This window comes from Asterias amurensis, chromosome 4 (assembly GCF_032118995.1).
Source record: "Asterias amurensis chromosome 4, ASM3211899v1".
Taxonomy (NCBI): domain Eukaryota; kingdom Metazoa; phylum Echinodermata; class Asteroidea; order Forcipulatida; family Asteriidae; genus Asterias; species Asterias amurensis.
Window position 1 is genome coordinate 951,238 of NC_092651.1, and position 14,482 is coordinate 965,719.

Consider the following 14,482-nt stretch of genomic DNA (forward strand, 5'->3'; position numbering starts at 1 on the left):
CTTGGATATTATTTGGTGTTAGCTTTCTGGCATTTAAGATCCCTTGCGAACTACTTATTTGGTTTAATCCCTGAATATGATAGAGCCTTACAAGACCCATTGTTAACACAAGCTTACACCAATACCCCAATGGCTTTCCCATGGGAACTGTGTTTGCAGAGTTGTATACCTTTTGAAGCTATTTTATTGTTGTGAATTCCATGACTCTGTTTGCGCTCACAAGCTGTTATGCTATTCAATAGACAGGAATGTATAAAGGTGCACACTACATGCACAGAGAAGACACAATGTCTTAAAAAGATACTCGCAACCTCCCGTGCGATAAACAAATCTTTAATTTTTAAACATTTTGAACTATGATGTGCATTTAACATGATGGTTTTTCATAGCATTAGCAGGTTGTAGTGGTTGTCATGGCTACTTGTTAATCTTCTGTTCTACTGTTGTCATCAGTGGTTTTGTACTTGGTTCTCATTCTTATCTTAGCAATGTCTTTAGGGCTGGTTAGTGTAGCTGGATAAAATGAGTCATTCTTTTGGAGTGTTTATGGTCACTATTCAGAGTGTGTGGTATTTATTTCCTGTCATAAAATGATGTTTATAAATGAGATGAGAGATTTAAACCACCATGCTTCTATACTTGTTATGATGCAGTCTTTAAGGAATGTAATTTTGTTTGGCCCAATTAAAGGGGTCTCTCCGTTTGTTGACCTTTGCATTGGTACACCTTTGTCTTGAATTTGGCCATTTGGACGCCCTGTTTTGAAGTTGGTCTTTTCGTAGGGACACCCCAATTTAAATTAAGCCTTTTCATTTGTCAACTTTATTTTGAATTTCTGTTTTCTAGAGTTGGTCTTTTTGTTGGGACACCCTGATTTGATCATAAATTTTCATTCAGGACAAGTGGGGGTATCCATCGTTTTCCCAGCGACAAGTTAATAAGAAAGAACTTTAAATAAATAGTAAACTTGCGGGTAAAACCATATGTAAATCTCTTAATGGGTGAGTGTTGGGTCTGAAAAGAGCCGGTTTGGTCTTGACGTTTCGAACAGTATACTCTGTTAGTCTTTAGGAGAAACGACAAGTTAAAGGAACACGTTGCCTTGGATCGGACGAGTTGGTCAAAACAAAAGCGTTTGTAACCGTTTTTTATAAAATGCATATGGTTGGAAAGATGTTTTAAAAGTAGAATACAATGATCCACACAAGTTTGCCTCGAAATTGCGTGGTTTTCCTTCTACTGTGCGAACTAACATGGTCGGCCATTTATGGGAGTCAAAATTTTGACCCCCATAAATGGCCGACGCGTTAGTCGACAAGGTAAAACGAAAACCACGCAATTTCGAGGCATGTTTGTGTGGATCATTGTATTCTACTTTTACAACATCTTTCTACCCATATGCATTTTATAAAAAACGGTTACAAACGCTTTTCAAAGACCAACTCGACCGATCCAAGGCAACGTGTTCCTTTAATGTTTATCCTGAAAATTATATCATACAATGATCTCAGTGGCTTTCATCGTATAATGTGGTTTGTTCATTGAGCAAGGGTTACATGATAATCTTATTCACGCTCGCACACTAAAACCAACACCAGGCATTAGGCTACCCAGTACCTACTGTTTGGACTCTGATTATGGTGGTTATCTAACCCCCTGTACAACATTCCTACTGATGATCCCTTTAAACAACAACTTTATTTTACTAGTGCAGTCCGTAGAGCAAAAGAGTATTGCAGTTGGATTTTGATGGGTTCTAAAACATTGTCATCCCCAACTATTTGATGAACTTCTTAAAATAGGGATACAGTACAAAATGTACAAACAGACGTTGATCATTTATCTTCGATTCATGGCCAGCGTGAATTTTAAGTGCATTTTTAAAGAAGATACCTCTTTTGTCTGTTTATATTGAGTTGATTTCATTGAATGAATGGAGTAGAGGATAAGGTTCTCTGGTCAGTGTGTTGGTAGCCCATTCAATGTAGTATAACACACTGATGCAATCAATGAAAATCATTGATCTCAAATTCTACAATGAGCCTCAACAAATGCTTATGAAATTATCCACACCAACTGCCCATTGCAGTACATGTACATGTACATAGTACGTGTACATGTATGTACATAGTACTTCTACAAATACATGATGTCGTTCACTTATTGAATACATGTACATGCAATGAAATGCATGTTTTTTTCACTGTCCAATTGAAGCGACTGAGTGTGCACTGTGTTGGAATACATTTTAAAAAGAAACATAAATAAAAACCAATCCTGACCTCTCCATCCTGTAAAATATTACGTGTGTTTAGCTGTATTGTTGAATGTAGTGGTCGTGTTGGCTCGCCTTCCACCTCTAGGACCCTGGTTCGAATCTTGTAGGGGCACTACGTGGAATAGTTTTTCAGTCCCTACCTGACTGCTTGGATTTTTCCTGGTTTAGTGCTTTATGTTAATTTCAATGAATGTTATTACTTATTGTAACCACACCTGATTGCACCATCGGAGACAGAGACATAATAAGTCATGCTGTAAGTATTTATATCAAGGATAGATTATAAGTGGTTAATCAGTATCAGTGCACATCTTAATATCAATGACTAGTCCCAACTGTTTTGCCTGTCAATCTTTCCTCGGTTTAGAGATGAACTACAATGTAATGACAAAATAGTCTTTATATTAACCGTACACAGGTTGCACTCATTACTTGGACTCTCTAGATATTAATTCTTATCATTTTCAAGTTAGGATTATTATTGTAAATGTACCAGGCCATGATCCACCCTGTTGTAGTGCATTGTTCCGTCCAAACTTTCAAATTGTTCTAATTGAGTGGGATTGCCTGATAATGTAGTGTGATCATAGCAATGTCATCCTTGCTCTATGTTGTCTTGTAATACACTGATAAAGGTAAACTGTGATCAGTCAGGGGAACTTAAAAGTCAACTACAATCCTCTCAAGTTTCCATTGAGTTTGTAAAACGGGTTTTAATATTTGGCAATTATCAAAGAAACTTGTGATAAAATTTAGAAGAGGCCATCACAGCCCCTGCCTATACCCTAATAATGCAATCACAGACTAGTCAGCTCCATTGCACAGTGAAAGATTAGCAACACCTCAGTTATCATTGTTCTGCCCTCAAGGTGGGACCATTGACACGTACCAGGTTCACTACCAGGGATCAATCCTGGTGTAAAGAACAAAAAACTATCGGTTGCTTCAGATGTATTTGGTCCATAAAAAAGGCAATCGTTGCGGAGATTTACAAAGGACTTAATCCGCATAAATACTTTTCATTTTGTTTGATTTTATAATTTGCATGACGTGTTTCAATAGTTTATGTGTACACAAAGTATAAAGCGTGTTCTTTGCTCCCATTAGTAAAATGTTTATACTTTATGCACATAATGTGAAGCTCATAAACTGATACTTATCTTTTATGAATACTTACCACATAGTACAATCTATAGTTCCATTGTATAATACAGAGCACTGAACTATGCTTCCATCCATTTCATCTCTGTTTTTCATGTTATAGCGGCCAATTCTTATAAAAAAAAATAAATAAAAAAAAAAATTTAAATGGCAAATAGTATTTATTATACCATAAAATAATAACAGGTTTTTCAAAAATATTTTAACTTCAAATAGGTTTTTCTCCAAACATGACAGTCTGGCTGCACAGTAATTTTTTTCTCCAAGAAAACAGAGCCAATTTGTCGAACACAAGGTTACACTATACAATGGCTTGAGTTTTACAGTGGACTGCAGGCCTGAGGCTTGTGATTCTAGCATCCGGCCAGTAAACTCAGGACTGGATTTAGTCTGGTGGTCTTGTGGTTTGTGTTTTTATGTTGACTTTCAGAAGAATACTTACCCTTTATTCAAATACTTCAATTGTTAAACTGTGTAGAAAGTAGACATTTTGTTCAAGAACAAAACTGAGAAGATTCTCATTTCAACGTTGTTATATTGTACACAAAATTCTAGTCCAGTAAATGTTCGAGCTACTTGTACATGTAATATGTAATGCAGTCTTGTGCCCGTGCCCCCCCCCGACACTAATTTTGAGACTGACAATAAACACGTACATCTTTGAGTACAATATAGTACATATTTTGGAGTAATTATTGTACTAATTATGTTTGTTTATTTGTTGGTTTGTTGGGGTGTTTTTTGTTGCTTAGTGTTTTTTTAATTTTTAAATAAGACTTTTGGTCTATGTAGGCCCTACATCTTTCCCTGTTTTTTAGAGAATGTTAAATTCTCCTTATGATAACTTTTGATAGGCATCTTGTTTCCTCTCGTCCGAAACTGTTAAACTGGTTGTCTCTTTGCATAGTTCAAGGTTTTGGCTATCAGATTGCATCAAGGTAATTGCAATTTAATTTGAACTCCAGCAGTGAAAACCCTGAAATATGTCACTCAAGCAGCTAATTCATAGACCAGATCCAAAGTATTAACTCAAAACAATTTTTCCTTTCCAAAACAACGTTTGTAGAGTGTTTCATGTTTTCCTGTTTTGTTTGTGATTAGATTAGATAGTTGCTGTTGTCATTTATTTCTTGGTATCATTGTTTTTAATGTATTGGTTCAAATGATTTATTGTTGCCATTTACAATGTAACAACTTATTGCATACATTATGAAACTAGAGTCTATATCAGTCCTTTCGATAGATCTACATGTATAACTACACACATGATTAACTTCAATGTCATAAGAATGTAACTTAATGCATATTAAGAAAATTGTTCCGTCAAATTGAAATGAATATTTTAAGTATTTGTTCTGTCTGTTGTATCATTTTATGAAACACAAGCTTTGGTTTAGACTTTCGTTAACAGTATTTCCTCATTTTGAAAGATAAACGACTCTCAAACAAAGTTTAAAATGCCATTTACATGTCAAACCATGGTCAAACTTATGGTATCAAAAATGAAACTTGACTACAGAAAGTTGAACGGTTGATTGTTTCTGAGGCCTTGTGGTGTCTTACTAATTCAAATACAACTTGCATAGCATGTCTGGGGTTATTCTTAATTTAATGCGACTCTGTGTATCCTCTCTACTGATTACCTTCAAAGAGAATTCCTAGGAAGCAAATACCTAGAATAATCCAATCCCTTAGATTATCCGATTAACTGTCTTCCCTTGCACCATGTTGTACCCCATTCCTTTTGTTAAAAGACTACCAAATGCGTTAGATTTATTTTGAGGAATTTGAGCTAACACCCCCATTGTAATGTTTCCTTGGCTGTCTTTATCTGAGGCACACACCCATGATAAAACATGATGGATAGATAATGTACATGGTGTCTTCACTTTAGAGAAAGTCTTTTTTCAGGTTATTTTTAAGTATTAATCTCTGTTTCTAGTCAATGCCCTGGTATGGACTAAGAAATTAACAAAGAAAATTCAAGCAAAGAAATTAAGCGCATACATGTAGATAAAAGGATAGAACAAGAAATGACGTTTCTGTCGCAAAGACTCTTCCTCTTGAATGTGGTCAAGATGGAGGGGTATCTGCCCCAATAAATCCAACCTAAAATATTCATACAATGTAATGCTATAGTGCGCATCTTGGCCGATTTCTTGCTCTGTACAATGTAATAGAAAATGTACAAGCAAACGAGGCTTTGCATATCACAACGGAGACTTCGTTCAACAACAAGTACTCACTCTCAACAAAAGATTCAATCCACCGTGAGTTTATATATGACCTTTCTGGTCAATCAGCCATACGCATTCACTGTGCGCTCTTTAGAAATATTATTCCAACTCACAACTACTTGGGTTGTAGTGCTTAGGATCATTTGCATAATTTATGTAAAGGTAGAATATTTAGTTTAAAGTGTATTGTTGGTCATTCAAGGTTGCTGTTCCTATTTGGTCATTCCCAGTTGGTCATTTTCAATTAATCACTGTCAAACCCTAAGTGAATGGGCAGAAGTGGAAATGAATGACAGACTGTGTTGGAATTAATGGATTTTGCAGTGGCCAGAATGCCCAATTAATGATGTCACAGTCTGCCAATGCTAAGCCCTATCCGAAGTAACTTGATTCTGGTGTGGCTAAAGACCCCTTGCATTGGCCGCCATCTTTGATTTTAAACAATAGAAACTTGTGTGTGCTGCGCATGATTCTCGGCCAATGTTTTGGGCTTGTGACCTCATAAGCAAGGATTCTTATTTGTAAACATAGGGTATCAATGTCAGCAGTTTTTTTTGTATGCTCATCTGTTCACAACACCATTTGCTGAAAACATGTTACAGGTAAAATTTGCACAACATTAAGATAATTGCCAGCAAAACTCTTTGTTTTTTCCAATATCTGAATCATCAATTTAGTTTTCTTTTTACATCACAAAAGAAATTTGGTATTTGTCTTTATTACTTAATATTTTATCCGAGACTGTTGACCCTCGGTTGGTATGTTCATTTTCCATGATTCAGGATATGTCCACAAATTGACAGAAAGTATTTAACATGGATCAGGAAGTACAGTCAGAAGTCTGTCTGTCAGACACACTGGTTGATACACCTAGGAATATCTAGCAGGGAAGATTGAATTGAATCCAGCTGCGTGTTTAAAATGATAGACTACTACTCAGGTCATAGATCATGTATCTGTCTAATAGTGATGGGAATGATGATGATGATGTCACTTGGATCTGAGAATGAGGAATAACAAATTGGGGTCTCCACAGGAATCCTGCTAAATAGGGAAAGAAGTCATTGATTTTCAACAAACAAAGCACTGTACTGTATCAAACCTTATCAAAGGGTGGAATTATAAAGGCCTGCCAGTGATTTATAACCCGAAACACCCCCTAACTTAAGGCATCTCCTTCTTATATTATGATAGATAAAATATTCTTGACATTCATCGTACAAAATTTAGCTGAAATCTACAGATATTCGAAACAGATTTTGCATGGTGGACATTTCTCTTTTCACCAATACAGGATCTTCATTTAATCATTCATGGTGTCCAGCCTCATGGTGTCTCTATAAATAATTGCCAGCCCCTCATCATGTTAGGGGCACCAGGTGGCAGCAGACATACCGGGTGAACCCATTGTTCGTAGAAATGTGCGCATGCTCAGAACTTTGTACACAACAGAACTTTACCTGGTTAGTCTGCTGCCACCTAGTGTTCTAAAGTCTTCTATTCTTGTCGCCCTTGTAATATTGCTTGATGGGTATAAGTAAGTTTTATTTGAACTTCCCCCCTCAATATTCAAAGAAAGAGCTTGTTAGTTCAACTCTCATTCTAGTGGATTTTATCTTATTTAAAAATTATGGACTAAACCTCTTTCAAATCAAACAAAACATGGAAACAAAATACACTTGATAACTTATAAAAAGTCAAAAATATAATTTGAGCAGAACATGGTCAGAGCTAAGCCTGGAATACAATGATGACGATCCTTTTTATTTACACTGGCGTCACTTTGACTTTACCCATAAAATGTTAACCAGTCAAGCGAAGAGTAACAACCTGGTTCTTTTCTCCGATATGGTTTGACCTTTATAAAGATCTGTTATTGTCTGTATGCATGAATTCTTCCTTTCTCAATGATCCATTTTGGGGCTGATCAAATTCTTTGAAGCTTAAATATCACACAAAGCCACATACATCAAACAGTGGAAACTTTTGTCTGTACAAGTTTTATTGCAATCTACAACAGAAGTTTTTCCTATAATTTAAGAAATAATAAGGGTAGGGAATTTAGACAAGATTCATCCACACATAGGCCGTCTACTTGTTTGTAAATGAATGTTAGACTTTTTCAAATAAACTTCTTCTGCCTTCTTCAGTTTCTGACTAAAGGCTGCGACACACCAAACTAGTTCTGAAAACATCCGTACCTATCCTTTAAAAATAAAGCGCAAAACAGGTTTGGTTTGGCTTGACGTACTATAGCTTTGGCCGGACATTGTCTATAACGTAATAATAATAATAATAATAATAATAATAATAATAATAATAATAATAATAATAATAATAATAATAATAATAATAATAATAATAATAATAATAATAATAATAATTGTAAGACTTGTAATGCGCACATATCCACCCTGCTGGGTGTTCAAGGCGCAGTAAAACCAAAAACAAAACACAACACAAAGAAAAACAGACACAACAAAATTAGTCATTGAAAACCTGTGACATAAGATAAGTTTTGAGAAGAGACTTGAAATTTGCTGTACAAACACAACTTGATCGAAGATTAAGTGGTAGAGAGTTCCAGATGCGTGGCGCGGCTGAAGAAAAAGACCTCTCACCCCATGAGTGTCGAGACTTGGGTTCAATGAGGAGAAGCATGGAACTTGATCGAAGATTCCTTGATGGAATGTAAACTTGAAGCAGTTCAGAAATATAGTGGGGAGCCTTGCCATTTAGAGCTTTGTGGACAATGAGCATCAGCTTGAAGATGATTCGTTGAGAGATAGGGAGCCAGTTTAGTTGTTTCAGAATGGGGGTGATAGAACAGGATTTTCTAGACAGTGTCACAATGCGGGCAGCAGTATTTTGGAGCCGTTGAAGTCGGGAAATCTGGTTGTTTGGAAGACTGTATAGAAGAGCATTGCCGTTGTCAAGACGAGAAGTAACAAATGCGTGAATGACCTTTTCAGTGGAACTTTTGTCCAAGTACTTGCGAATCTTACCTATATTCCTTATGTGATATGATGATAAACGAACTATATTGTTGATGTGTGGCTGAAGTGTCATCGATGAATCAAAAATAACCCCCAAGTTCTGAGCTTTCAGTGAGGGAGCTATCCGAGCATCACCGATGGAGATGTACACTGTAAAACCCGGTGTTTAACTTCTGAACTCATAGTTAAACGCAAATCTGTAACACTTTTTGAACACCTAAACGTGTATATGAATAAACACATGAACACATGTTTATAGTTGAACATAACGTTTATTTTTAAAACACATAGTGTTTATATGTAAACACACGAACATGTTTTATAATGATGTTTATAAACTAAACATGTCTTAAATGTAAACGTGCTTATGCGTTTAAGGGATACACACATTGACGCGTATATGGCTTGTAACACTTTTTGAACACATAAACGTGTTTATAAAAATGAGACATGTTTAAAAACTAAACACTCTTTTAAAATTCCCCAAGAATGTTCAATTTCAAAGGAACAAAATCAAGGAAACAAAACAGATGTTCATGTAAATAACTGTTTTTTTACACTTTTGAAAGATTTTGAGATTTTGTTTTTATAGCCTTTTTGTACAAGTTACTTTTTGCTTGTGTCTTATTAATAAATGATTTGGAGCAGTAACAAAATCATTGTTTTTTTATAAGATGTGTAATCGGTGTTGTTTATCTAAATGTCAGGAAATTGGACCACAACCCTCAGCTGGCCATATTTATCCCAGTTCTTTCAAAACACTTCAGATTTAAATGAACTAATTATCATTTTTCTTAATCGATGCTATAACAAACATGTTACACTTTCTATTTTCATGTGAATTAACCGGTTCCAATATTCCAACTATGGCAGACAATGCTTTTAAATAAAGTAAAACATTATTTCTAAATATACTGTAAGTTCTTCATCCAAAATTAACCACATGTAATTTTTGAGACCAATTTATTTTTGGTATGTCAGTAATGCGTCTTAAACAAAGCTAGAAATTTTGCAAAATAATACTTCATTACAGATATCATAGTTAATTGCACAGGAACTTACAGGCTTTTAAAATTTTACCATGTCAAAAAGAGTAAAAAAGGCAGACAATTGTAGGCTTTCTATTTATCGGTGAAATTTTGTTTAGCAAGAGTTCGTTTGTCTGATCAGTATCCCCCAAAAAGGGTTTTACTGAAATCTTGTCCAAATAAAATAATGTCCTCATATTGTGCATTTTGCAAAATAGAGCACCATTGTACTATTTTAAAAGTTCTCAAATGAAAACAAATCTTTGTATCATGAGCCACTCGGTAAACTGCCTTTTTCCATAATGTACTTGAACTCAAAACACTCAACTCCAAATGTACATATAAACAAAAGGCTCATAAGAACAATTTGCTATATAAAATCTTCTTGTAATAATGCCACTGTCATTACATTTGGGTGAAGGTTCAGTAAGTCTGACTGAATAATTCAACACAAACACAACACATTACTCAGACAGCTTTTTGCTCAGTACAGTGCTGAAAGATCTGTATTTTGCACTTTTCTTCCCATCGAAGGGTATGCCCCTCAGTAGGTGAGTCTGCAATATACCCAAAAGCTGAGAGTACATCTTGGGGTATTCCAGGTGAAACACATAGTACACTCCAAGCAAAGTTTAATGGCTGAAGTTACAGTTTTATCCGTGCTTGTGTGGCATCTAATGCTAACACCGTCTCCAGAGATGAAAATGCCTATTATGGCACCGCCCCTCTTTATTACCAAGATCTGGTTCTAATTCAGCAGTTTTCAGGGCTGCTTCTACTTCACCATCAGGAATATCCTGAAAATTTAAAACAAAAAATAATCAATATTTTAATTGCATGCTGCCTTTTCATTTAACTAATAATTATTATTGCACCGTCCATATCACACCTGCTCCTTTACACTGTTCCCACTTCGTATTGCACTATTTGAAGCTGCGCATTAATGCTTTTAAAACAAATCTTTATCACAATGCATGTGACATCACAGAGAACCAGCCATGTAAGCAAGTGGCCAGTTTTCGTAGGCATTCCTTAAGACTATCATTTTTAAAGAAAATAAATAATGTAAAATTATACAGGAATGCACAAAATGATTTTTTCAAACAGAATTATTAAAAAAAAATTATGAGGTGTATTAACATAAAACCATCTGTCTTTAATATTTCCCCTCTTGAAAAAACATAACTCTTATGACATGGACTGCCATGGGCCATGGTTAACAACAATCTACTTTAAATTTTGTTGTGCACATGTAAGGCAAATTCTAATGGGAGACTTTCAGACACCAGGGCCCAATTTCATAGAGCTGCTAAGCACAAAAATTTGCTTAGCAAAAAAATTTCTTCCTTGATAAAAACAGGATTACCAACCAAATTTCCACGTGATTTTCAGCATTAGCAAACAACACCTGGATACCAGTAACAAGCAATATACAACACATGGAATTTTGGTTAGTAATCCTGTTTTTATCAAGGAAGAAATTTTATGCTAAGCAAATTGTTGTGCTTAGCAGCTCTATGAAATTGGGCCCGGGTGGCAGCAGACCTACTATATAAACAATATAAATGTCCATTGTTTACGCCATTCTGAACATACTGGTGATACTTCAAACAATGAAAAAGCCCAGTATGCTGCCACCCATCTTTCTACAAAGTCTCCCATTAAAGAATCTTGGCACATGTACCTCTTCAAGGGGACAGCATAATAAATGAACAATTGTTAAAGTTCAGTCTAACTTTCAAGTCAAGAACTGCATAACATTCACAAACCTCTTTGATGGTAATGACAGACTTGCTCTTTGTCCCTTTCCCCTTCTCAAACCCTGTTGCTCTCTCTATGTAACGAATGATAGGTATACACCTCTCGGGTTCCTGTGTAGAGTTTCAGGGAGGAAAACCAAAACAAAACAATGTCAATACAAAATGGACACAAAAGACTGCAGAACAAAATAAAAATACATTTACATTTTAAGGTTTAATGATTCTGCCGAGCTGTAGTGTTAGTCCAGGTGGGGGGAGGGGGGGGGGTTGGATGACGATTTTTTTTTAGGTTTTCATACAGTAATTCTACTTTTAAAAAAGACAACTTTGTTGAGAACCTTTGTGGTAGATAGCGACACTGTTTAAGAAGTGTTTGAGTAAAAGCCGAGCATAGGCCCATACTAGCAAATGTTTTTGTACAAATGGGCAGCGACCCAAAGCTAGACTGGACAAGTATAGCCTGGCCACTTTTCTGTGCAAAGAATCAGTGCTAATTTTTCAATGAGTATTCAGAGAAAGTGACTTAGATGGCTGCAGAATAGTGTGCAGATAAAATCAATTTAACTTTGCCTTACTAAATATTGGCTACACTGTAGGGGAGACAAATCAAAAATCAAGTTTCAGTAAAATATCATATTGTAAATATGATATAGTCTTAATTTTAGTGTGTACCTTGACTGATGCACCAATGATGCCTTCAACAGCACTCATGAACAACTCTGTCTTAGAAGTAATCGATTGGGACGATTCTCTGATGACCTTGAGGAAATCATGCATAATCTGGTGATAAAGTAAATAAATACATGTAGAGAAAATTACTAAAATAAAATTCTTTCTGGGTTTAAGTTTTTTGCTGTTTGCCGAAAACACTGTATAAAAACCTACAAGGTAAACAATGCAATTTCAAATGTAGAAATTAATGCAAGCAATCAATATAGGCCAACAGCCCAAAAATAAACAACTAGGCCTGAGGCCATGGGCTGGCCTTGGCCTCTGTTGCCTTGTGCCTGCCACCCTTGTTTGTGCCCCTTTTGCTTTTAAATGCTTTCTGCAAAAGTGTAATCTGTACACCTTTTAAAGATTTTAATACCCAGTCATTGGAAGTTGCTCATTGCATTGAAAAATGAAACTGAAGATGGTCTCTTAAGTCTAAGAAATTCCTGGCTAAGCTAAACCTCACTACATAATACACTGTTCTAATCTGCCATGAACCATGCACAGCACACAAAATCCACCCACACAACACACTATACAGGTCTAACTATGAACGTGAGTTTAACTACAGTAGGCATACATGTACATGTACGTCATTTCGTCATACTCATAGTGTAGTCGTACTGTACTACTACTCTAGTAATAGTAGCCCGAGTAAAGCTTACATGCACACTTCATTGCACTGTCGTGTGCCCAGAACCCTACGACAACGAGCCAACAAAATCACTAATACCAACGGCAACTAACGCATTACTAATTCATTTTACGGTTTCGAGGTTGACCTTGAAATATATAAAAACAAAATAAGCATGCTCAAACCTGTGACAAGTATTACTTGATCTGTAGAGAAACTGAGTGAGATCATGGAGGCTGGACACCACGAACAATGGCGACTCCACACTTGTGGTCAGGCGGTTGAAAGGAGGTCAAGGTGCTATTGCGCATGCGTATATTTTTCCATGGAGAATTGCCCGCGAAAAATACTAAACGCGGCGTTTACGTTTCAAGCTGATTGTCAGCATTATGTTTATGTGGTTGTTTGGTGGAAAGAAAAGAACAAAAAAGCACCCTCAATCAAACTAATTAATATTAGCCAACGTCTATTATACACGAACTAACACATCCTTGGCGTAATTATGCCCCGTGCAGCCTGAATTCAGCAAATGAAATACACACCCACACGATTACGACTGAACACGTGTTTATAATAGTGAATATAAATGCATAGTGTTTTAGTTATAAACTCTTTATGTGTTTATGTGTTTAACGTATAAACGCGTCATGCGTCACCGGTTTTACAGTGTATGGCACTGAAACCTTAGTTAACTGTTGACGTGACCCAAATAAAAGGAACTCTGTCTTATCATCATTTAACTTCAGGAAGTTTTGTTGTGTCCAACGTCGAATCTTTTGGATGCATTTCCCAAGTCTTGCAATAGATGCATTGGCGTTTTCTTGAGAAGATTTAAACGTGATGTATAGCTGAGTGTCGTCTGCGTACACATGGTAATTCAGATTAAATTTGAGGATGATGCTGAGTTCTATTGATTTGCACCATGCTAGGGCTGTGTCCTCTATGCCAAGGTGATTCTGGAGCCGAGAGAGAAGGATGTTATGATCAACAGTGTCAAAAGCAGCACTCAAGTCTAGCAGGACTAGTGCTGTAAGGTTACCATTGTCCATAGAAGAGAGAATATCGTTGCTTACACGGACTAGTGCAGCCTCGGTCCCATGGAAAGGCTTGTATGCTGACTAGTGACTGGAACACGTCGGACAGGTTGAAAGTATGAATGTGATCAGAATTACGTGATGACACTACTCGTTCGATGACTTTTCCAAGATATTTTAAGTTTGCAACCGGTCTGTAGTTTTTGAATATCTCCTTGTCCAGGTTTGGTTTCTTGATGAGCGGCCTGATGTAGGAAACTTTGAGGCTATCGGGGAAACAACCGGAACTGAGAGATTCGTTTACAAGCTTAGTGATGTAGGGTACAAATATATCAATGTTTTGCTTTATCATGGATGTTGATACTGGATCCAGCTCACAGGATTTTGAAGGAGATTTCATAATAACCCTTTGAATCTCAGCAACAGTGGCAGGCTCAAACACAGATAGTCTACACTCTGGTTGACTCTAGTTAGTTAAATTCTGGTAATGGGTTGGGTCTGTCTGTGAACAGGATGAACTTGCTTCGAATGGACCTGGTCTGTGCATCCAAATGTCGCCTGACCACACCACATCTAGCACGCCCCTATAGTGTTTTTTATTATTTTTATTGGTTGTAGTTTTTAGTTGGGTCTGACCCGT

The 14,482-nt window shown here is 36.4% G+C and overlaps 1 protein-coding gene and 1 pseudogene across 1 annotated transcript in view; one reads left to right on the forward strand and one right to left on the reverse strand.

The window, feature by feature from the left end:
• Nucleotides 1-14,482, forward strand: part of LOC139936655 (protein dachsous-like) — a 48,871-nt gene that overhangs the window by 5,233 nt on the left and 29,156 nt on the right. The window lies entirely within an intron of this gene.
• Nucleotides 8,822-13,475, reverse strand: LOC139936671 (uncharacterized; annotated as a pseudogene).